This window comes from Acipenser ruthenus, chromosome 4 (genome assembly GCF_902713425.1).
Source record: "Acipenser ruthenus chromosome 4, fAciRut3.2 maternal haplotype, whole genome shotgun sequence".
Taxonomy (NCBI): domain Eukaryota; kingdom Metazoa; phylum Chordata; class Actinopteri; order Acipenseriformes; family Acipenseridae; genus Acipenser; species Acipenser ruthenus.
In genome coordinates this window covers 54,860,972-54,886,562 of record NC_081192.1, presented here as the reverse complement: position 1 = coordinate 54,886,562, position 25,591 = coordinate 54,860,972, and the positions used below count along the sequence as shown (strand labels likewise).

General features: G+C 41.0%; 1 protein-coding gene and 1 long non-coding RNA gene across 10 annotated transcripts in view; one reads left to right on the top strand and one right to left on the bottom strand.

The window, feature by feature from the left end:
- The window catches only part of fars2 (phenylalanyl-tRNA synthetase 2, mitochondrial), a 227,398-nt gene that overhangs the window by 176,906 nt on the left and 24,901 nt on the right, over nt 1-25,591 (top strand). The gene's annotated exons all lie outside the window — the stretch shown is intronic.
- Nucleotides 8,442-12,918, bottom strand: LOC131736902 (uncharacterized). The gene is made up of 2 exons (XR_009328487.1): nt 12,558-12,918; nt 8,442-8,772 (listed from the first exon to the last, which is right to left on the bottom strand). It is a non-coding gene; the product is annotated as an uncharacterized LOC131736902 (long non-coding RNA).

Here is a 25,591-nt window from a genome sequence, read left to right as displayed (position 1 = left end):
AGCCAAAATTCATAAGATCTTTCCAGAAGTTTCACTGACCCGTGATAGGTGTAAAGTAGGTGAGGATACTCTAACCCACTGAACATTTTGGATAGACATATGTACTCTGAGATATTTAACAAAAACTTAGAAGGGATGGTAGCAACAGAGAGAAGATAAAGTGATAAGAGAGGGGTGAACGAGAGGGCGGGGGGGGAGCAGTCCCTGATAAAGACGAGGTCCAGTTGACTGCCCGCTGTGTCAGTAGTAACACAAGAGGGTTCTTTTGGTCTAAATTCTGCATGGGTCCTTTTAATTTGCTGTAAATGTCAAGCGTATTATACAGTAATTTAAATAAGAAAATAATATCACACAGTTATTTAGAGTTATTCTTTACTGCATATTAATCCTTCAAAATGTATTGTAGAACTAATCAATGATAATTTGGATAATTCCAGATAACTCTAACCAGTCGTCAGGGTCCCAACTTCCATTTTCCATCAGACACAGCTTTGAGATGAAACCACAACCATCTATGATGTTTACAACTACAGTCAACCTCAATTAATTCAACATCCCATGGGGGATACCATTTAGTGTTGACTTATCCAAGGTGTCGAGTTAACCACGGATGCATATGTAACAGAACTTGCACGTTTACAGTATTCACAAGTTTATTTTTAGTTAAATGTCCTTATGAAAATGGTTGAAAGAACTACAGTGAATGAATCAGTTACAGTATACAGTACTATACAAACTTGTGTAGTTCGATTGAAATAAGAATGAATAAAATAACTGCAGCGTTATTTTTATGAAAACAATCTAACCACTAACTCTGCACAAACTGTTTACTATACTTGTAGTTATTGGCTTGTACTGTCTAATTTGATGGCTTAAATAGCAAAAGTTACAAATGTACATCAAATGTACATTATACAGAATTAACTCGGTGAACAAAAACAAGAATAAACAACTTACAGTTTCACACAGAAATCAAGCATTGTCGATTGTTTCGCATGCAAAAGTGCTTTGAAAGTTCTGCTGACAAGGAGCTGAGACTCTTTGGAGTATCTTCAATGCCCTCTTGAGCCAAAAACATCTGAACCACCCAGTGCGGCGATGGCTTTATCCAGTCTTCAGCTTCATCTTCATCCGCAGTCGAATCATTCAGTGTTTCTTGTCCAGAACGTTTGCTCCACAAAGCCGACCAATGGCATCGCTGAATGCAGCTTCTCCACTTTCGTTATAGATTGTGACGTCAGCATCGGGACCATCTATGCCAGCTAAAACAGTTTGCAATCATACAGTATGTGCTGACACCAGACTCCAAGCCTGCTTTATAAGATTAAGTGCCATAAGCATATCTGGATTGAATGCAATGTTTTTATCAATTGCATTCAGCAAACTGCTCACAATCAGCTGACGATAATGTGTCTTGAAATTCTTGATGAGGCCAGCATCCATGGGCTGTATGAGCTGTCGTGTTTAGCGGTAACATCTGGGGACAAACTTATTGCAGTCCTGCAATTTCTGCAGGGCGGGTTGGACAATTGTCCAGGACTAGGACTACTTTTCCCTTTTTATGTCATGTCACGATCAAAGTCTCAAACAAATTCTACAAAGAGTGAACTCACCATCTAAGCCTTTTTGTTTGCAGTGTTCTTAACAGGTAGGTGCTTCATTCCTTTGAAGCATCGTGGATTAAAAGATTTCCCAATCACCGGCAGTTTCCTCTTGTCTGAGTCATCCATGTTCGTAGTGACCAGTACAGTAAGTCGGTCCTTGCTTTGTTTCCCGTTTGTGCATTTTTCTCTTTTTGAAAGCTAGCGTTTTATGGGGAAGCAGTTTGCAAAGTAAGCCAGTCTCATCAGCATTGTACATGTCGCAAGGAGAATATTCCTGAAAGAGTAACCAGCGTTATTGCATTCCACTGCTTTATTGCATCTAATGGAGCAGCATTGGCTTCACCACACATCTATTTTGTTGAGATGTCATGCCTTGATTTAAAGTGGTCAATCCATGCTTCGCAGCACTTGAAATCTTCAATCCCCAGATCACGAGCAAACTGATCTGCTCTTGCTAAAAAAAATTGGTCCACTAATTGGCACGTTCTTGGCACGAGCATTTCATATCCACTTCAAAAAACAGTCTTCAACTTCATATTGTGACTTTATATAAGTCCTCATTCTTTTTTGGCTGACACTGAAACCACAAAATCTCTGTGGTTCTTGGCACCCCGAATTTGCCAGCAACAGCACTAACTGTAATTTTGTTTTCTATAATATCCCGAATAACCTGAGCTTTAAAGCCAATTGAATGAGAACTCATTTTTCACTTCTCACTCATTGTGAACTGATACTGTAACCAGCTGCAATTCATAGTTATGAATGAATGAATGAACGATCCGTTTCCAGTCAGAGGTCAGTCACATGAAACAAGAGTATCAAGTAGAGTTCAGTCATTGAAACAATGGTGTCAAGTTATTCACTAGTCTTATTTAATAGATTTTATGCCTCGGTACCGGTAATAAGTGTCAAGTTACAATTCAAGTGTGGTGTTGAATTAAAAAATTAAAAGGATGTATATATTTTATATGGAGAAAATCTGGGACCAAGACTGTCTGTCGAATTAAGCGAAGGTGTGGAGTTATCCACCAGTCAAGTTAACCAAGGTTGACTGTATTGCTCTTTGTCTCATACCACTGCATTTCTGTTCTAGTCTTTGACCTTAAGTGCAAGTATGACTTATAGTCTTATGGGGTATGCAGCTTTTACATTGCAGTGCTTATCCTGTGTAGGGCATCCTTCTGCAGCAAAGAAACTAAGTTGCTTGTTCAGTCAATACTGAATCCTGATCACCATGCAAATAGCCACATAATCTCATCTACCCTGAAGAAAATCAGGGGCCATCCTCTCTCTTTTTCCAACAGCTGTGACATCCTGATGATAAATGGGAAAGCAAACATCATTTCTCTTTCACACCGTGCTCACCAGATGAGGGATTGATCCTGAAGCATTGCTATTTAGTCGGATATAAATGGAGAATAATCCATTTATATTTTACTGCAGAAGTTTTTGCAAGGCTTCTGGGATGCATTTATCCTTTACTGTTATACAGTAGCCTTCTTCAGCTCAGCTGTAAAGCAATTCATTTTGTGCCAGCAAATGTTAATCGAAATTCAGATGTGATGATGCTATTAGTGTGCTGCCTATTTTAGAGGAACAATGGGCAACTGCTGCAGTGGCAAAGAAAAAGGAAATCCCTTTCGCTACAGCTTTGAAGGTCAAAGGATCAAAGCCCTGAGGGACTACGTTGAATAATATGAATTATATTATTTAAAAAAAAAAAAAAAAAAGCAGCAAAGACACAATAAAAAATAAAATCATATCCAAAATAATTATCAGAGTAGCCGTAATTTCAAACAAATATCGGTTACTGATAAAAAAAAAAAAAAAAAAGAGTAGAACAATTATGAATTATTTAAACAACAATAGCCCCATTATTTAACTCTAAATGAAAATTCAAATGATTTTTCATTGAAGGGAAACAAAATATGTAATTGGGGAGGCATGTTGATTTCACAATATTTGCTTTAGGGTCCAATTCATTTGCCCTGTAACTTAAAAAAAGTTATAAAGGAAAATATTACTTGATGTATTAAACACAAAGAATTTGGTCTTTATTTTTAGGTGAATAAAACACCATTAAAAAAGACAAGATACATTTCACCACATTTACTATTTACTGTATGAATTTATATTGTCCTAAAACACTCCCCTCCCACACACACACACACACACACTAGTTCATGTAAATGTAAAATACATTTTTTAAAATGAACAAAAAAGTTTCCCCAAAGAATCTCCCATATGTATTCTACTGAAGAGTGGTGAAATATGAGGTCTTCTCAGAAGTGGAGCACATGTAGCAAAGTAGTAGCCTCCTTGGAGCATGCTGTTTTTACAAAAGTGGTCCACAATCTACATTTTTTATGTTTTAAATGAGGTGACAAAATCATATACAGCATAAATTTAATAGATGCAATATCCATTTAACTTCTAGATTTGTACTGTAATATGTATGAGACTGTGGCATGTTGGCTGTGTGGTGTGACGTCACAGACCCGGAAGATAGATAGACAACAGTCAGCACTGAGGTAATGAATGAATGCGCTGGTTCGCAGATTTATTGTAAAATAAAAGGTTTAAACAAAACAGGAAACAAAACAAAAGGCACGATGGCCCAAAACAGACAAACACAACAAACGACACGGAACACACCAACAACCAGCACGTGTAGCAATTGTTATATTTAAGTTTTTAGTTTCTCTTTCACTTACATCTCGTTCCACCTCTGAACACTCTCCACGTTCAGCCAAAGCTGCAGGTTTTTATATAGTGGCAGAGGGGTTAATTGGTTATTAATTACCTACTTTATCCCTCTGCCATGTTCGGCATGGGGTTTCTCATATGCGTGGTCAACAGCCAGTTTGTCAATAATAATAATAATAATAATAATAATAATAATAATAATAATAATAATAATAATAATTAGTAATACACTGTGGCAAAGTGGTTTGCAGTGCACAGGTGTAGAGGTGATGTGATTACGAAACAGAAGACAGACAACAAAGTTTGGTTTTCCAAACAATGGTTTATTTTTGTAATCCCGGTCTGGTGACTGCAAAGAATAATCCCAGGCAATACACAGCAATGTGTATTGGACTGTTTCAAATATTGGGTTACAGTCTTGAAATAATAATAAACACAGTAGAACACACACACACACACACACACACAATCACACAATCACAAGTCCAGAGAGTGCTAATGTGCAAGTGGTGAAATACAATTTATTTGTGTACAGTTGTGAAGTGTTGTCCGGGTTGGTGCTGGCCTTAAGCAACAGCTCCCGATACGTGTTAGCCGCTTAGTAAACAAACAAATATATAATTAGACACGACAAAATAAACAAACACTCACGGTGCAATTTTGGTTCTCCTTTAGCGGTTCGCTCTTAATCATAACAAAGGAACAGATCGCTTAGCCACGTACCCGTTTGTACCGTCAGTCACACCCCCCTTGGTTAACGAGTGCAACCGGTTCTCCTCCAATCCGCGGTTGCCACATCGCTTCCCTTCTGGGGCGATGACTTGGTGTACTGTGGCTTCGCCCCTTTTCTAGATGGCCGACTTCCACCTTTCCCTGGAATTAATTGTCAGACCATCCAGTCCAGGGCACTCTGTTCCCTTTACACAGCACCCTCACAGGTCGGGAGGGACATTTATAACCAAGATTCATTCTTTCTCTGTCACAAAAACATACAAAATAACACAAAACATAAAATACGCACAGGGGAATTTCACCTGGGGAACTAGTTAGTAGTTATATACTAAAATATCTTTGGATATTATTCCTTTTGTAATAGCAACATTAAACCCGTCATTAAAGCCTGTAAGTATCCCTGCGGTATGCAGGGTTGTTGGTTCGTTTCCAGCCTCTGCCCTGTTACATGCGACGAAACGTGAAAGACAGGCACTGTTTAGGCTATGTAAGGTAGCTGGTTGATTTCAGTTAAACTGATTTATAAAATAAGTTGTATTTTTTATTTTGTCTTTTGACCAAGATATTAACACCAGGCTTTTTTTCACATTTCAATATTCGTTCACAGAGACACCATACACTCAATCAATTTTGTACCACAGGTAGATCTGAATTTATTTAAGGCACTTTGGTCCCCAAGTTAAAGCTAATATAAATGTGGATATATGCCTGTGGCAAAGTGGTTCGTAGTGCACAGGTGCAGTGGTGATGCGGTGCTCAGGAATGATAGACACAAGACAGTTCACTGTGAAAAAGCAGCTCTTTATTTGCTGGCAAATAATAATACCTGGCTCTACACAACGATGTGTATCGCTCAGGCATACCACGGGGTTCAGTCCCGAAATAATAATACACTAAACAAAACACACACAAACACAACACGGTCACAAGTCCAAAGTGAGTGCTCTTAGTGAAAGTGGTGATTTAAGGTTTATTCTTGTACAATGGTGAAGTGTAGTCCAGGTTTAATTGCTGGCGGTTTAGCTACAGCTCCCGGAGGTTAGCCTTCTATGATGACAAGCACAGACAGTTAGAAACAAACAAAACACTTAACACTCACAATACGCTTATCCCAGTCAGTTTTCTGTCTCGGTCATTCTCAACCACATCAAAGGAAAAGATTACATCGTCACATCACCAACTATACCCTTAGTCATGTCCCCGGCGATAGCTAGTTCAGTCAGGTCTCCTCTAATCCATGACTGACACATCGCATACCGCTTTAGGGCAATGACATTGGCATTGTGACTCCGCCCCCTTCCTGGATGGCTGGCTTCCGATTGACCCTGGAATGAACTGCCAGACCAACCAATACGAGGCACTCTGTTCCTGTTATACAGCGCCCTCACAGATCTGGAGAGAGATTGTTGACTAGGATTCATTCTCTCTCTGTCTCAATGCCTCATAAACTATTTTGACAGACAGCTGTTCCTATCTAGACATAATCCAGAGTTATTGCTCACCGGACAACGGATCTGAAGTGTACAAGAAAAGCCTGAAAATACCACTATTTACAGCGCTAAATTACACAAACCTGCAATCTTAAAAAATAAAAAGATTGATAAACTTCATATCTTGTAAGAGACAGGGAGATATGAACCTGCAAAATTCTGGACCTCAGTCAAGTATTCTAACCACGAGGTATTGGTATAGAATTGATATAGAATTAAGAATAGTAATATACCAAGCAGCACACTTTACATTTCTAAGCAATTTATAAACATACTAAATATGAAAAAAAAACACTGCCTATATTTGTATATATGACCAGATACCATACTGGTTAGGCTGCAAAGCTTTTTTCAAAGTTGCATCTCCGTTGACCTGTTCATTCAGTTCGATTATAGCCCAGGTCAGTGAAGATCAAAAAACAAAATCCCACTTGATGGCTGACTGTCTCAGACGTATATCAAATCAGATCTTGTGGTCTCATCTCAGTTCTTTATTGATAGGTGCCAGTCCTACTGGATAGGTGCTGGTAGATTTTCAAAGTCGGCTGTGTATGGATTTTACTCCTGGTGTGTAACAGCTTTGTTGTCAAGGCCCTCAAGGTATTGATACGATCTAATGACTATTCTCCAGATCTCTAGTCCCTGCTCCACTGCTAACAGACCACTGGCAGCACATAGGACATGACTTCCTTCTTTTATGGGGATGTTTATAGAACCATTTCCGTCTTACAAAGAAACTAACAAGGACATTTCATTTATTATTATTATTATTATTATTATTATTATTATTATTATTTATTTCTTAGCCGACGCCCTTATCCAGGGCGACTTACAATTGTTACAAGATATCACATTATTTTTACATACAATTACCCATTTATAGAGTTGGGTTTTTACTGGAACAATCCAAGTAAAATACCTTGCTCAAGGGTACAGCAGCAGTGTCCCCCACCTGAGATTGAACCCACGACCCTCTGGTCAAGAGTCCAGAGCTCTAACCACTACAAAACTAGATGCATCAGTATCATATGCATTTTACAACACAAAGAGTTAAATGTTCACAACAAGCTGGACTCAAACCTATATTTTATGCATTTTAATTTTAACATTAACTGTGGAGTTTTGCACAAGAGGAAATCTGTGCCAAAATGTTTTATATATTAGTATTGTTTTTTTAAACAAATTTTGCTGATTGTAAAAATATTTGGGCCTATTTTGAGAAAGTGCTAAGGAAAATATGTGAGGAATACCTCTCATAATAAAGTACTTGGTTGTATTATATACACCACTGACACTTGTTGGATATTTAGCACATGGATAGATCATATATATATATATATATATATATATATATATATATATATATATACACACACATATATATATATATATATATATATATATATATATATACACACATATATATATATACACATATATATATAATATATATATATATATATTATATAAATTGTAATATATATTATACTTGTACCATCAATACTACAATTTTCTACAAAGAAACAGACTCTCATTCATATCTAAGATATGACTTCTCACATCCCAAAGCTTTTCGCAACTCCATTCCATACTCCCAAATACTAAGACTGAGACGCACTTGCAGTGATGATAGTGATTTTTTGAATACAATAAATGACATGTGTGCATTTTTCAGAAACTCTGGTTTTCCAGACACTATACTTAGAGAAGCTCAGTTAAGAGTACTGACAATAAACACAATAGATGCCTTGTACAAAACCAAAACACAGAATACCAACAATCGTATTCCCCTTGTTCTTACATATCATCCTATAACCAAAAAAGTAGAACACATCATTGTGACAATGTGGTTTGTAGTGCTCCGGTGTACAGGTGATTGCAGGTGCTCCAACAAAGGACAAACACAAAGTTCACAGGTCAGGTTTCTTTAATGTTCCTTGACGAGGATTCAAATAATAAAGCTGGCTCTACCCAGCAATGGGTATTGCCAGCGAAAACTGGACTCAAATAATAAAGCTGGCTCTACCCAGCAATGGGTATTGCCAGCGACAAAACAAAAGGGGGGTTGCAGTCCCGAAATAATAATTCCAACACACAAAACAAGAAATACAGTCACAACCACACGTCTCCAGACAGTGTGCTCTGGTGCAGGTGCGGTGCTCTGAGTGCTAGTGCTGGTGCTCGTGTGCGTTCAGGTCCGGGCTGGCTTCTCCCTACAGCTCCGGCTTCGAATCAGCCGTCTGGCAAAACAAACACAACAGTTATCAATGGAACCACACTTCATTCACAATTCCGTCCTTGTCTCCTCCCATTAACCACAACAAAGGAAACGATTACGGCGTCACGTCCCCCTAAAGTACCCTAAGCCCCGCCCCCTCCGATAGCTAGTTCAATCACGTCTCCTCCAATTCATGACTGAAACTTCGCTCACCGTACTAGGGCGATGACTCCAGGTACCGTAACGCCGCCCTCTTCCTGAATGGCCGGCTTCCGACTGTCCCCGGAATGAACTGCCCAACCATTCAGTACGAAGCCCGCAGTTCCTGTTGTACAGTGCCCTCACCGGTCGAGAGGGAGATTGTTGCTTCGGATTCATTCGCTCTCTGTCACATATCCCACCGCTCAGAGTGGAGCCGAAGGAACACTCGGCTGAATCTACCTTACCCATTACACCCCCCTCCCGGGAAAAGTAATCCGCATTTTGATGATCTTTCCCTGCACGGTGTGTCATGAAATACATGAAGGGTTGCAGCGCCAGATACCACCGAGTTATCCGGGCGTTGCTATCCTTCATCGTGCTTAACCATCTGAGTGGGGCGTGGTCAGTGACGAGATTGAATGAATGCCCCAAGAGGTAATAGCGTAAGGTCTGAGTGGCCCATTTAATGGCCAGACATTCCTTTTCTATGACGGAGTAGTTGCGCTCCCGAGGGAGCATTTTCTTGCTTATGTAGAGGATGGGGTGTTCTACTCCGTCGACCTGCTGGGACAAGACCGCCCCCAGACCAACATCCGAAGCGTCGGTGTGGAGGAGGAATTCCTTATCAAAATCTGGTGTGATCAGGGCGGGGGCTCGGCAGAGTCGTTGCTTAATGGTATCAAAGGCCCCCTGACATTCCCCTGTCCATTTAATTAAATTTGGTGCACTCTTTTTAGTGAGGTTCACGAGAGGGTTTACCACTGTGGCGTACTCGGGGATGAATCGACGGTAATAACCGGCCAACCCCAAGAGAGACCTCACCTGGGACTTGGTTTTCGGGATTGCCGCGTCCATCAAAGCCTGGACTTTGGTGGCGACGGGTTTCACCTGCCCATGTCCCATAATAAATCCCAAATATTGTGTTTCTTCTTTGGCAAATGCACATTTACCCAAGTTAGCTGTCAGCCGGGCTACCCTCAGAGACTGCAAGACGGCTGTGACCCTAGCCAAATGCTCCCGCCAGGTGGAGCTGTAAATCACCACATCATCAATATACGCTGCTGCATATTCATGATGTGGGCGTAAAACCTGGTCCATTAGTCTCTGAAAGGCAGCGGGCGCACCATGTAACCCAAACGGCATGGTTGTGAAATGAAACAGACCATCAGGGGTAGAAAATGCAGTTTTCTCACGTGATCTGTGGGTTAATGGGATCTGCCAGTATCCCTTCGTCAGGTCCAAAGTCGAAATGAACCTCGCCGTTCCCAGTCTGTCTAGAAGCTCGTCGACCCGAGGCATGGGATATGCATCGAACTTGGCAATAGCGTTGACCTTGCGGAAATCAACGCAGAAGCGGTTGGTGCCGTCCTTTTTGGCGACTATCACAATCGGACTGCACCACTCGCTCCTGGAAGGCTCAATCACCCCAAGTTCGAGCATCGCCCGCACCTCTTTGCGAACGCCACTTCGTCGACTTTCTGGGATCCGGTAAGGTCTCTCCCGAACTGTGACACCTGGGGGAGAGATAATGTCATATTCAACGAGATTAGTTCTGCCGGGCACATCAGAAAAAACATCCCTGAACTCCTCAATTAACCTGCGCAGATCTCTCTGCTGATCTGGGAGTAACTGTTCCCCCATCGGAATGTTCTGTATGCTAGGAGCCTCTATACAGGGTCCAAAATCATCCTCTACCTCGCCTGGGGCTATAAATAAGGCCTCCCTTGCCTGCCAGGGCTTTAATAAATTGATATGATAAATTTCACGTTCATTACGGCGATCGGGCTGCCGAATTTCATAATTAACTTTCCCTATAGCCCGAATCACCTCATATGGCCCCTGCCATTTAGCATATAGCTTGGATTCCGACGTGGGAAGAAGCAGCATTACCTTGTCTCCTGGCCGAAAGGTCCGAATCCGTGCATTTTTGTTGTAATGCTGCTGTTGCCGGTGCTGAGCTGATTTTAGATTGTCCTGGGCCAAACGACCGACCAAATCCAGGCGATCACGGAGTAGGAGCACATGCTGCACTACGTTTTTGGACGAGCCTTTATGCTCTTCCCACCCCTCTCTCAACAGATCGAGGATACCGCGAGGTTGTCGGCCGTACAAGAGCTCAAAGGGGGAGAACCCTGTTGAACTCTGCGGCACCTCTCACTGCAAAAAGGAGGTAGGGGAGAAGCGATGCCCAATGTTTTTGCTCTTGATTCACAAATCGTCTCAGCATCTGCTTTAATGTTTGATTAAAACGTTCCACCAAACCGTCCGACTGTGGATGATAAACAGATGTCCGGATGGGACGTATTTTTAACATTTTATACACCTGCTGTAGCGTTCGAGACAGAAAGTTAGTTCCATGATCAGTCAGTATCTCTTTGGGGATCCCTACTCTCGACATAATCTGCACTAGTTCTTTGGCTATTGCAGCGGCACTAGTGGACCTCAATGGAACTGCCTCCGGGTATCGCGTTGCATAATCCACCACTACTAATATGTGCGTATACCCGGAGTCAGAAGGTAGCAAAGGGCCGACTATGTCCATTGCAATGCGCTCAAAGGGAGTGGAAATAATTGGCAGTGGGACCAAAGGAGCGGGGCGCACTCGACCCGGCGCTACTCGCTGGCAGTCTGGGCATGTGGCTACATATTTCGACACTTCATTATGAAGCCCTACCCAATAAAATCGAGCCAATATGCGTTCCCTCGTCTTGTCGGCTCCCAAGTGTCCTGCAAAGGGGATGTCATGCGCCAGCCTCATGACCTCGGGCCGACACGACGGGGGAACCATCAATTGCGTTACAGGCTGTCCTGTGCCCGTGGCAGGGTTTACCCTATACAGTAATTGCCCCTTGATAATGAAGTGCGGATATACCAGCGCCCCAGCGCCTTCAACATCCTTACCTTCAATAGACCGGACCTGTCCCCAAGCGTGCACCAGCGTGGGGTCGTTTTTCTGGTCCCACGCTAGGTCCGCGCTTGAGCCCCACATGTCCGGTACATTGAGAGGGGCTGGAGTAGCATCTGCTCTGGATGGCCCAGTAACCTCGCCCTCTCGGTCACACTGCGTACCGACTCCCCTTGAGTGGCGGTTGATACCATCTGCGCTCTCTCCCACCAGTCCCCAGCCTCGTTTCAGAGATGCACCTTCCCATTTTTCGATCCGTCTCTCTTTCTTTGTTTTCCTAGGACGAAAAAGAGAATTAAACAGGTCGGCTTGCAGGGGAAAAATATCACCAATCGTTTCCCCTGCTCTGTCTGCCACGTTTACGTGTGTGGTCGGGACTGCCTTTTGGAGCAATTGCCGATACTGTGGCCAGTCCCGGCCCAGAATTACGGGGTGCGGCAGCCTTTCCACCACCCCCACTGTGAGGTGGCGTTGTGTCGGACCTATCGACACGTATGCTTTTAGGGTGGTATATGTCGCCGTGTCTCCATGGATACAGGAGATCGCCACCTTGCCTTGTGGCTGCCACGACATACCGCCTAAGAGAGACGTTTGAATTAAGGTCTGTGCACACCCTGAGTCAACTAAAGCATGGGTACTCACATTACCAACCACTACATCAATAATACAAGGCCCCTCCCGACCATTTCCCCGTTCCTTACCTGCTTCAGATGCCAGATAACATGTCGCCACGTTGCACTCCATTGCCGCGGGGCACAAGCGGGCGATGTGTCCAGGCTCATGGCACCTAAAACAGACAATCGGGGCAGAAGGCACTGGGGTTAGCGGTCTGTCCCGCTGCTGATACTGCAGCGGGTCGGGGGCAGTAAATCTACCCCAGCTGGGGGCCAACCGCTGTCTCCATGGTAAGGAGGTGGGCCGGCCCATTGAGGTTGGTGATCTGGGAGGTCTGGTTCCCAACTGGAGAGACGAGGGCACTGATCCGCGGGTGATTGGCGCGACGAGAGGGGTCAGTAGTCCTGTCTTTACGGAGACCAGGGAGTCCTCATAATCCTCCGCAAGTCTGACAGCGGCCTCCAAGGTGGTCAGATTGTGGCGCCGTATCCATCCCTGGGTCTCGGCGCCGACCACATGGCAGAACTGCTCCAGGACGATGGCTTCTCCCATTTGCTGACCCGTCTTTTCGGCCGGGTTGAGCCAGTGCACCATGTGGTCACAAAGTTTTTGCGCGACCACCCTGGGGCGGGTCTCCCGTGGCCTCCGATACTCCCGGAACCGCACCCGGTGTGTCTCCCCCGTGATATTCAGGCGTCGGAGGACGGCCTGTTTGACAAGGTCGTACTGGCTAGCCTCCTCGTTGGTCATAGCCTGATACGCTGCCTGGGCTTCCCCTATCAGACAGGGACCCAGTTGGCTGGCCCAGTACTCCTTTGGCCATAACGCAGTGGTGGCCAACCGCTCGAAGGCAACCAAGTACGCCTCCGGGTCATCCTCCGCAGTCATCTTTTGCGCCCGCGCTTTAGGAGGCGCCATCACGGGTATTGCTGGTGTTTGGGGTGCGTTTCCGAGACCGACCCTCTCGATCAGCGCCGTGTATCTCTCCTCCCTCTGTCTATCCTCCGTCTCCCGTCTGTGCTCCAGTGCCTGTAGCAGCGTGGTTAGTGCAGCTATGTCCATGATCCCGATTCTGACACCACTTGTGACAATGTGGTTTGTAGTGCTCCGGTGTACAGGTGATTGCAGGTGCTCCAACAAAGGACAAACACAAAGTTCACAGGTCAGGTTTCTTTAATGTTCCTTGACGAGGATTCAAATAATAAAGCTGGCTCTACCCAGCAATGGGTATTGCCAGCGAAAACTGGACTCAAATAATAAAGCTGGCTCTACCCAGCAATGGGTAGAGCCAGCGACAAAACAAAAGGGGGGTTGCAGTCCCGAAATAATAATTCCAACACACAAAACAAGAAATACAGTCACAACCACACGTCTCCAGACAGTGTGCTCTGGTGCAGGTGCGGTGCTCTGAGTGCTAGTGCTGGTGCTCGTGTGCGTTCAGGTCCGGGCTGGCTTCTCCCTACAGCTCCGGCTTCGAATCAGCCGTCTGGCAAAACAAACACAACAGTTATCAATGGAACCACACTTCATTCACAATTCCGTCCTTGTCTCCTCCCATTAACCACAACAAAGGAAACGATTACGGCGTCACGTCCCCCTAAAGTACCCTAAGCCCCGCCCCCTCCGATAGCTAGTTCAATCACGTCTCCTCCAATTCATGACTGAAACTTCGCTCACCGTACTAGGGCGATGACTCCAGGTACCGTAACGCCGCCCTCTTCCTGAATGGCCGGCTTCCGACTGTCCCCGGAATGAACTGCCCAACCATTCAGTACGAAGCCCGCAGTTCCTGTTGTACAGTGCCCTCACCGGTCGAGAGGGAGATTGTTGCTTCGGATTCATTCGCTCTCTGTCACAATCATACAAAGAAATTTTAGCATTCTTCAAGATGATCCTTCTACAGGTCCTATTTTCAATAACCCTCCTCTAATGTCATACAGAAGAGACAAAAATCTAAGACAGCATCTGGTCCACAATAATATTCGACCCAATCTGGACAGTCTTAAGGGTACGTTTCCATGCAAAAGGTCACGCTGTGCTACTTGTAAATACATTCACAGCAACACAGTAGTTAAGGGAGCAAAATCCTCATTTACTATCCATGATACTTTTACTTGCATTAGTAAAGGAATAGTATATTGCATTGGCTGCATCAAATGTAACAAGCTATATATTGGTGAAACAAAATGACGCTTGGCTGATCGCTTCGTGGAACATCTGAGAATTATACGAATTAACACCTCTACCTTTCCTGTCGCCAGACATTTTAACAGAAATGACCACACTATAGAAGACATCGCAATTTGTGGGATGGTTCAATGCTATGGAACTAATGCTGTCAGGAAACAAAAGGAATGTGAACTTATTTTCAAACTAGGCATTTTGGAGCCATTTGGAATGAACATTCTATTCTGAGGTCTTCATCATCTTCATTCTGGAATTTTGTTTAAAAGACTACTTGTTTGTTTCTTATCAACTTCTTAAAGCACTGTTTTTTTTGTAATCAGCCGATGAAGGACTTGTAGTCCGAAACGTCGTAATTGATTTGTAATCAATTATTCTGTGCAATTTTGTAGGCATGCACACTGAAACATACCCCCCGAAATTTTATAATACAATAATTTTTTTTTTTTTTTTATATATAAAACTTTAGTCGTTGCCAATTATTTTTTTATTATTTTCTCCCAATTTGGAATGGCCAATTATTTTTAGGCTCAGCTCACCGCTACCACTCCTGCGCTGACTTGGGAGGGCGAAGACGAACACACGCTGTCCTCCGAAGCGTGTGCCGTCAGCCGACCGCTTTTTTTCACACTGCGGACTCACCATGCAGCCACCCAAGAGCTACAGCGTCGGAGGACAACGCAGCTCTCGGGCAGCTTACAGGCAAGCCCGCAGGCGCCCGGCCAGACTACAGGGGTTGCTGGTGCGCGGTGAGCCAAGGACACTCTGGCCGACCTAACTCTCCCTCCTTACCCCCGGGCGGCGCTCGGCCAAGTGAGCGCCGCCCCCTGGAAGCTCCCATCCTCAGTCGGCAAAGTAATAGCCTGGACTCGAACTCGCGACGTCCAGACTATAGGGCACATCCTGCACTCCACGCGGAGCGCCTTTACTGGATGTGCCACTCGGGAGCCCACATTAATCAGTTTTATTACGTTATGAAAGTTATTACCCAATAATATTTTAATGTTAATTTTAAATAATACTTAGTTAAATTCTTTTTTGCATTGTGTAATTATTAACAGTTTTGTTTTTGATAAAATATCAATATCTATTAGATTGTTTTATAGTTTCTTGTTGACATATTGCACTTGATGATGATTTATTTTTTTCTTGTTGAAATATTGCACTTGTTCATACCATTACATTTTAAATATTCTATTTGATAAATACATATTCTCATGTTTTTTAATTCTATATTGTTTATTTAAAAATCATTAAACAATTTCAAAGAATACTAGTCAATTCTTCTTCTTGTCATCTTGGTCACGGTATTGCCACAAGATTAAATTGCAAAATAAAAATATGAACTGCTCAACATTTTTCTTTAATTGTTCAATGTTATGTTTATCCACTATACTAAAGATCATCAGTAGCATAGTTTTAAAAAAAATATCTTGAAAAATATATTATTTTTGTAAAATCGATGTTTATCTTGTTGCCATAGCAACACAAATTTGGTGGGAGTACTCTAGGGGTAGTAAAACATTTAGGGACCAAACACTAGACACTGCATTGAAAAAAAAGCCAAAAAGTCCCAGTTTTTTTAAATCACTGATATATATATATATAATACACAAATACAGGGGTGGCGGGGGGGTAATAATAATGTACAGGGCTCTCCTACAGCCCTGCTACAAGCTAGTATAGAACATTTAAGTTGGGGGCAATAGCAGACCTTTATTGTGAGACATATCAGCAAAATCTGTTTGAGAAACCTTTAAGCTACCAGTTTAGGACCATGGCCTTACCTAGCTATGAAGACACCTAGGTCGTGTCATTTTGCATCATAAATGCTGATGCTGAATGTAGGGAGAGTCACTGTGAATCCTGTTTACGTGTTATCTTAAGCTCAATCTTGTAATGTGGCATAGCATTAGAGGAAGATGAAGATTTTACAGTCCTAATAATTTATTTTTCTCCTGCTTTGAATGTGTCATTACAAATCTACAGGGCTTACAATTTCCCCACCTCCCCCAAAGCATGACATGTTTCTCTTTCTCACCGGCTTGGTATGGTGGAACACTGTTTTCAATTATTCTCCCATTTCATAGCCTGCATTGTCTCTAATCCACCTGCATTCATTGTGCGGTCACTTCCCAGCAGCTTCCAGCTTCCTGACAATAGAACTTGATGCAGGTCTATCTCCACCCACTACAACCCACTACTATTTTAATTCTACCCATTTAGGGTCAAATACATTTGCCGTATGGACAGTAATGATAACTTTGACACCCATACAGGAAGGGGAATGGTGCAGTAGGGTTTGTTTGTTATATAAGTAGAGCAGTACCGTAAAGTAACTTGATAGTTTTATGCTCTCTAGATTTTTTTTTTAATTTTAATTTTTATAAAACTATCAATAACTTCTTCCCTTAAAGTGCCTAACAGTTTAACAACACGGGTTGACAGGCCTGTCTCAATGCAAGGCATACACCGCACCAGGGGAAAGAATGTATAGCTCATATATTCTCTGTTTCTGTCACCAAGCTGTGCATGAGTGGATTTCCCAGTATTAAAGAATGGCCGAGTAACTCTCCCTGGGTAGTAATTCGAATAACATTACATAATTTATTTTTGTGGTCAAGTAGGCCAGTGGTCAATAAAAAAAAGGTCTTGGCTCTGCTGTTGCAAACAATCACTTGTTTTCCAGACCAATGGGCTTATAGCTCAGGATGGGGGAGGGGGAGGGGGACAGCGGAGGACAGCGTGTGTCCGTCTTCGCTGCTCCCATGTCAGTGCGGGGGTGGTAGCAATGAGCTAAGCCTAAAAATAATTTGGCTATTCCAAATTGGGGAGAAAATGATAAAAACAATTGGCGACTACTAAATTTAAAAAAAAAAACATACCTACGTACATTTGTATCTTCCTGTGTGCTACAGATATGGTATAATGACAAGATAAATGACAAGATAAATTCTTTACGTGTGTCTATTTTGTTTTGAACCTTTTACTGTCACTGTCATAATTTTTTTTTTTTTTTTTTTTTTTCATGTGTACAACTATGAGGATGGTTGGGATAGAGGTGTATAAAAGTAAAAATAATAAGGCTGAGTTGTATTCTGGGCTTTTCATGCCTTTCACCTCTGGAGGCTTGGGTGCCCTCTTGACCACATTACAAAGCCTCCACATAATATACAGTCTCTGCTTGGGGCCCTGGAATGAGAATGAAGGTGCGTTGTAGAGCTCTTATGGAGCCTGCTGGCAACTTGTTTGACTGTAGCCAATGCTATTGTCCTTCAACACAGAAGCACAAAAAAGTCAAACTCAAACAGTAGGTCAGTGCCTGGATATCTTGATTCTCTGGCCTGAGTTTATCTTGTAGTTGACCTTTTAAAAAGGAAAGGCTACAAGACAGAAATGTTAAAAGCCGTATTCATAAGGGTTCTTTGCCAGGCATCTAACTAGAGGTGAGTAAGAGTTACACACATGCAAATTGGAGTTAAGAATATCTGGTAAAAGGGCTTTCAAAATTGAAACCATCTAAATATGAGAGAGGCATTGTATAGCTATGTTCATGCCAATACCAGTAGGCTGTGCTTGCAGTCAAGTGCAATCGATTGGAAATGCACACTTATAGATTAGCTAGCAGTGTAAAAGGTAATGCCCACCCAGTTCAATTTGATTGACACTGCTGAAATGCAAAAGGTGAAATGTAAAAAGAAATATTAGAATGTAAATTATTTTGGCATTTATGTATTTATTCGTTTTCATTTAAATCTATTTATTTATCCATTTATTCATTATATAAAATGTAATAAAAATTGTTTAAAACTGCTATCAAGAGTAAATGCTTTTACAATTTCAAAAACACAAATATAAACTACAATATATATATATATATATATATATATAATATATATATATTTATTGTACATGGAAACAAAATTTAGTAAATAAACAAACAAATTTGTCAACACCTACGTGTGCTTCAATATGAAGATGCAATACACATACATAAGGACTTTAGTCTTTTCAGTGAAACAAAATTATTGTGCACAAAGAGAACTTGCATACATAACAAAAAGAAAGATAGAAAGGCTCCAACCCTTGAGAAATATAAAAATAATTCCAATCCAAGTGGCACTATTATCAAAGTTTCAAAGCCCTGTACATGAGTACACATTTACTCTCAGCCATTGATTCTGCAAGTTAACAGGGATTCTGCACTAGTGTTAACAAACACTATGTGAAATAAGCATCTTTTTTGCAACTCATGGAAAAAATAATAATCATATTTTTTCAGTCATGCACTGTACCAAATAATAAATCGAGTACTGTAATAAAGAATGAATGTATCAAATGCAGTGCTGGAAACAAATGTACTGGTATAATACATTCTAAAATTGCAAATTGTCTACATAGGGCTAAACATAAATATGTATGGCTAAATCAATAGTTTTAGAAGCAATACACCTTTTCTACGTTTCACCCAGCTCACCTGCACCTCCTATCAATCTATTTGCCAGTTAGGAGCTGAGCGATTGTAATATGTAAACAATGTATATTTTTGCAACTCTTGGAAAGCTGAATGGGGTGCAAAACAACTGTTTTGAGTATTTTCAAAATGTGTTTGAATTATAATCCCATTTGTGTCCCCCGTCTGTTTGTAAAGTAAGCGTTTGTCATGTGAAATTTGTAATTGATAGAGTATTTATGCACATTTTACACTTTTTTATGACCCTGAAACTATTTCTTAGTAACTTTATTTTTTAACTTCATGCAACTTTTACAACAGTAAATTAAATCATTATTTAAATTGGTTGTAAAGGAGAAATTATTTGTTTTAGCTCCGCATAAATGTGACAGAGAGAGCCTTGTTTAACAAATTCTATTGTATTTTGGTTAGCTGCGTCTAAAATTTACACCAATGTATGTACATGTAGAGATTTATGAATACAGTGCTAAGATATATGTCACATCAGTTTGTTTTTATTTCTGAATTGTGGGAATATATGACGAGCTATACATATAAGTGAAAAGTTTACTTGGTTCGACAGCCTGTATTTATCTTCCCCACAGTTATATGCTATTATCATTAGAAGCCTCTTTTTCAGCTTTAATTGCACATTGTAATTCTTTGTAATGTGTAATGCTGTAACAGGGCGAGATCTGTGCTGGCTATCTGGCGTATGCATGATATAGGGGAGGGGTCGGGAGCCCTGTAGGATCCGCCTGTCAATCATGGCGATGACACAGAGAGGTTGGGTGAGGGTGTGTTCTCTCCCTCTCTCTGAGTGGTCGGGAGGCGGGCCTTGGGGGATGCCTGACCTATAAAAACTGTGCTTTTGTTATTCCTCACCCCCGCCCATCTACGAAGAATAACAGTGACAGCCCTGGTTGTGAGGGACTGGAGAAATTAAAAAAAAGGGACGGTACCCAAACCGGAGAAGACAAACAAAATAATAACTGTATTTACGTACCCAAATCGGGACGTGTGTATTTAGCAGGGAAACCCTGGGCAACCCCACAGAGTATAGTAGGGGAATAGCAAAGCGCAGGCTGAAGACCCGAGCCGTGCGGCTAGCGACGGTGGGGGAACGCTGCAAGACTTTATTTGTAGTTTTGTTATTGTGTTTTATTTTACTTTTTACTTTCACCCATTTGTTTATAATGTCATTTTGAGCACCTGTGTGTGCACCACGAGTGAACGGCCAACCTTTTACCATTGCTGGTATTGGGTTGTGCTGTGGAGACAGTGCTACAGTGCCACCTTGTGGCGTAAATAAATCTGTGCGCCAAGCGGCGTCTTCAACTACAATTCTTGTGTCTAGTTGACAGTTTCCAGTGACATTCAGCAGTTGTGGTGTTATAGAAGCAGTACTTCCAAGGACATGTACTAAAGGATGTGTGACAAGCCAGGGAGCTTTTAATAGAGTAAGGAGATTGAACAGGTCCTGACATACTGTAATATTTTCAGGCACCAAGGGGGTGTTGCATTTTTAATTTTTTTATTTTTTTTACAATTTCCTCTTCATGTATCTCTTCATAAAATGCCCTTGTGTATAATACAATGGGAAATACATATATTGTTATAAGTTGCTGTGACAGGATGACGAGTGGTGACGCCAGGCCAGCAGCAGGAACAAAAACAAAGACAGACAAAAAAAGACAGTACTGCAGGGCAAAAAGACGCTGCGGCGTCGTTTATTTTCAAACAATAAAATAAAATAAAATATTTGAACAAAAATACTTTGCTCACAGAGCGAAATAAAAGATTTAAACAAAAACAAAATCACGAACACAAAACAACCCTTAAGGTCCGGTTGGGCAGTAGCCTTCACGGATCCTATAAGGTTTTTTTAGTTTCGCTTTCAAACTGCTTTCCTCTCTCGCTCTCATTCACTCCTCCGAACACCCACCCCGAGTGCAGAGAGCTGCAGGTTTATATGCAGGTGACCATCTCCCGATGTAGCAACAAATTAAATCACTTAATTTGGGAGATGGCCACCTTCTGCACGAGGTTTTTAATTACTCCTGGGAGAGAACGAGTGACCAACCTCGCCTCTGCCAGAACACGTTTAAATAAAAACAAAACAATAACACATTATAAATAAACAATACATTTAAACAGCAAGGCTTTGCCCTGCCCCCTTTTCATGTGCAGGGCTTTCTCACCGCCCTGCTACAGTTGCATATAAAGTCTTTAAACTGTAAAAATGACTTCAGAGAAGTCGCAGAATGTTACCAAAATGTGTCTGTAGGGGTTTATTTTATTATTTAAATATCAATAGATCCTCCAAATAGCTGCCATAAAACTGACCCCAAAAGACATCTCTGAGGTGAAATGACCTAGGAAGTGAAGCAACAACAGATTTCCTTGAAGGCAAGGCAATTAAACTAAGAACTTTCTTTTGCCTACTGTAGTACCATATGTCAAGTAGTGAATTTAAATCAATGACAGGTAAGGCTTGTAAAAGTATTTTGTTAACACAAATGTGCATATAAGGCTGTAATTCAATCTGTGTTCTGGTGACATTTTAAAACCTTTTAAGGTCACACATATAAACCAAAATCAGTGCCAAATTCTTAAAACTGGAAAAGCTCTTTTTTTTTGGTTCTTTGACATCATTTCTTTTTATTTTTGTCCATCTTTGAAGCACACAGCAGGCCACTGAAGGTTCTTTTTTGGATTTTCTACAGCTAGGCTGCGCTTCTTTCCAAGTTCTTGCTTTGATGGTTTGAGAACTGCAGTCAGAATATCTAACTCTTGAACAGAAATCAAACATTAAAAAACATTAGTATTCTTTTAGAAAGAAAATGTGCAATACCACAATATTATGTATTGAAAAAAACAACAAAAATCAGCTAGTCCTTTATTATAAAATAATATAAAGCATTTTGGGGTCCCTTAGTGGTTTTACAAGCTTGATCATGTGGTGTGCAGGGTGAGTCATAGGGTCAGGGAGCACAGGCTTACATTCTGGCTGTGAGAATTCGCAGATTCCAGAAGAAGCAGTGGTGACGCGTAGGGGGGGCACGCCTGGTCACGTGCACCCCCAGATTTCTGCCAGGCAGTGGCTTAGCCACTGCGTTACAGGGAGAAAAAAGTACTGAAAATATATATATATTTTTGGTGGCCTCAATACACTTCAATCAGTACCGCTTTCAATTAGTATACACATGAACCGCCACTCACAACTGACCAGTGACATGCTTGCTGTCTGCCAAAGCGCACGTTTCAAATTTCTGTTTGTGATTGGGCTATTTACTGTCATTCGTGAGAGGTTCAACCTTGAACTCTTCTGATTCGACAGCGCACACAGCTTTAAGGTCATTGCACGCGGGATCCGATAACGCATCCGAATTTAACATGCATCTAAACAGAAAAAAACACGTGCATTCCCTATTGCACCTTGCACACTGAGTCCGGAATTGTCATACGATGGTGATGCATCCGTTTTGGAATCAAAATAAGTTTAATTTTATCCGATTTGACGTGCGTTAAAAAATACATTGACCAATGAAAAATGACTTGGAAGACACGTGGATTCTTGCAGTTCCCTGAACAAAATGGAAAAGTTACCAACAAAGATTACAAAGACTTTGGGGAAAAAAAAGAAAACATATGGAAAGACACTGCCGTGGACTTGGGCATGAATGATATGTATTATAAAACATGAGATTATGAACTGATAGCATACATAAACACATGGATTTTGTGCAGCATAGGTTATTACAAGCATACACTTTTTATTTCAATTGTAGTCGAGGAAATAAAGAAACAATGGCCTAACCTGGAGACACATATCAGAGAAAGAAGCGTGGCAGGGCAACCAAGAGCGGTCAGGGCTTAACAGTCAGAAAAGAGGGGCAGTACATGAAAGTGATGGAATTTCCGGCTCCATACACAGAGTAGTAGAAGGTCTTTGTTCTAAAGTAGTAAGTTAAAATGGCAAAAAGACAGCTACGTTTTGAGTTTTGCTACAACAAAAAAGCTAAACCACCAACACCAGAGACAGCAACAGAAACCAAACATGACTCTTCTGTAGTTCAGAATGTTAACAGCATGATACTTCTTCAATTTCAAGCGCTCAGGTTAGTGCAGGTGCAGCTGTCGATAAGAGACCCTTGCCTGTAAAGTGTGTTTGCAGCTCTCTTGTGACAATCTGGCTAATTAAGTTATCCTTATACATTCACATTCAGCAAATCGCTGAAAAGGTTTTGTAAATATGTTCTTTTATTGTGGTAAAAGTTTGCTAATGAATGTGATATATTCCTATGCTGTATAACACAGGATTTTCATGTTCGGATAAGCCATTATATGAACACCAATACAATAGCCTACTTGGCTAGAAAAAAGAAATTGAACCTTGTGTAGGACTTACTTTATCCCAGTGAATTAACTACAAAACAAAGAATGACAAATAGCAGTTCAAGTTAAACGTTGTCTGGTTGATTCCTGAAATAATTAGTATATAAACTTGACGCCTCATTTTATTTATTTTTTACTTTTTTTTTTTCATTCCTTGCCATTACCGTTTCTTCTAGGTAAACAGTGGCCATAGACACGTTTTCATAAAATAATAACATGAGGTTTACTTGTGCCTTTTTGTAGCTGAACAAGCAAATGAAAACTGAAATTTTGCTCTAAGGCAGCACAACGTGTTTTTGACCAAGATGTGCACGTATAACCTGATTTGTTTACTTTTTGCGGTCTAAAACTTTTAAATAGAGGCTCAAGAGCTGCTGTGTTGATACTGTATATGTATGTGTGTGTGTATATATATATATATATATATATATATATATATATATATATATATATATATATATATATAGTTATTAATCTCACATATCACACAGAGCTCTTTTTCATTCGCCATTTTTTAAACTGTTGTGCAACTTCTGGTGAGGTGGTAAGTGCATGCAGTACCTTGCACTCTTCTCTATTAAATGTCATTTGCCTGGGCAGACACATGGCAAATGCCATTTCATAGAGAAAAGTGTAAGGTACTGCACGCAGGCAATAAAAATGTGCATTATAAATACCTTATGGGAGATAATGAAATTGAATAAGGAATCTATGAAAAAGACCTAGGAGTTTATGTTGACTCAGAAATGTCTTCATCTAGACAATGTGGGGAAGCTATAAAAAAGGCCAACAAGATGCTCGGATATATAGTGAAAAGTGTTGAATTTAAATCAAGGGAAGTAATGTTAAAACTTTACAATGCATTAGTAAGACCTCATCTAGAATATTGTGTTCAGTTCTGGTCACCTCGTTACAAAAAGGATATTGCTGCTCTAGAAAGAGTGCAAAGAAGAGCAACCAGAATTATTCCGGGTTTAAAAGGCATGTCATGTGCAGACAGGCTAAAAGAATTTAATCTATCCAGTCTTGAACAAAGAAGACTACGCGACGATCTGATTCAAGCATTCAAAATTCTAAAAGGTATTGACAATGTCGACCCAGGGGACTTTTTCGACCTGAAAAAAGAAAGAAAGACCAGGGGTCACAAATGGAGATTAGATAAAGGGGCATTCAGAACAGAAAATAGGAGGCACTTTTTTACACAGAGAAGGAGCCGTAGGAGTCTGGAACCAACTCCCCAGTAATGTTGTTGAAGCTGACACCCTGGGATCTTTTAAGAAGCTGCTTAATGAGATTCTGGGATCAATGAGCTACTAACAACCAAACGAGCAAGATGGGCCGAATGGCCTCCTCTCGTTTGTAAACTTTCTTATGTTATTATTTTTGTCCAAGCACTAAGTATATTTAAGGTATTGGTTCCATATTTATTAAAGCAGCAGTGTCCCTGTATGTATGTATGTATGTATGTATGTATGTGTATATTTTCATTTTTCTTTTAATTGTTACCATGCTAACAACTTTTTACACTTCTAAGTTTAAAGTCTGTTTCAAAAGTATTTTCAATATGTCAGCTCTAGTGCACTGGAGTTTGAGATCATGGGTGTGTCCTATGACCGGAACAGCGATTCAGAAAAAAAAACCCACCTACAAGTGCTCTGGCTTTTGTGTTCCGTACGACATTATGGTTTGTTATTGCTGTTACCTGTTTGTCAATGTGGGCAATAATCCTTACACTACCAGCTATAATAATAATAATTACTGTAATTATTATTATTATTATTATTATTATTATTATTATTATTATTATTATTATTATTCATTTACTGTACACCTATTACAGTGTCCGCAAACAAGCAAAACCAGCTTTCTGTTAAAAATATATATGCAAATCATATAAATGCATTCATTTTACCTGAACATTACAGACTGGATGCAGTGTCATTTATCAGATACGCATATTTTAAAAACGTTGCTTCAGTACTGCTAACTTAAAACACTCAAGAAAAATGAAGTGCTGAACTAGTAAAAAAATATGCAAATGTTTTGATGTCTTCAGCATAAGACTAAAGTCAAAACATTTGTTTT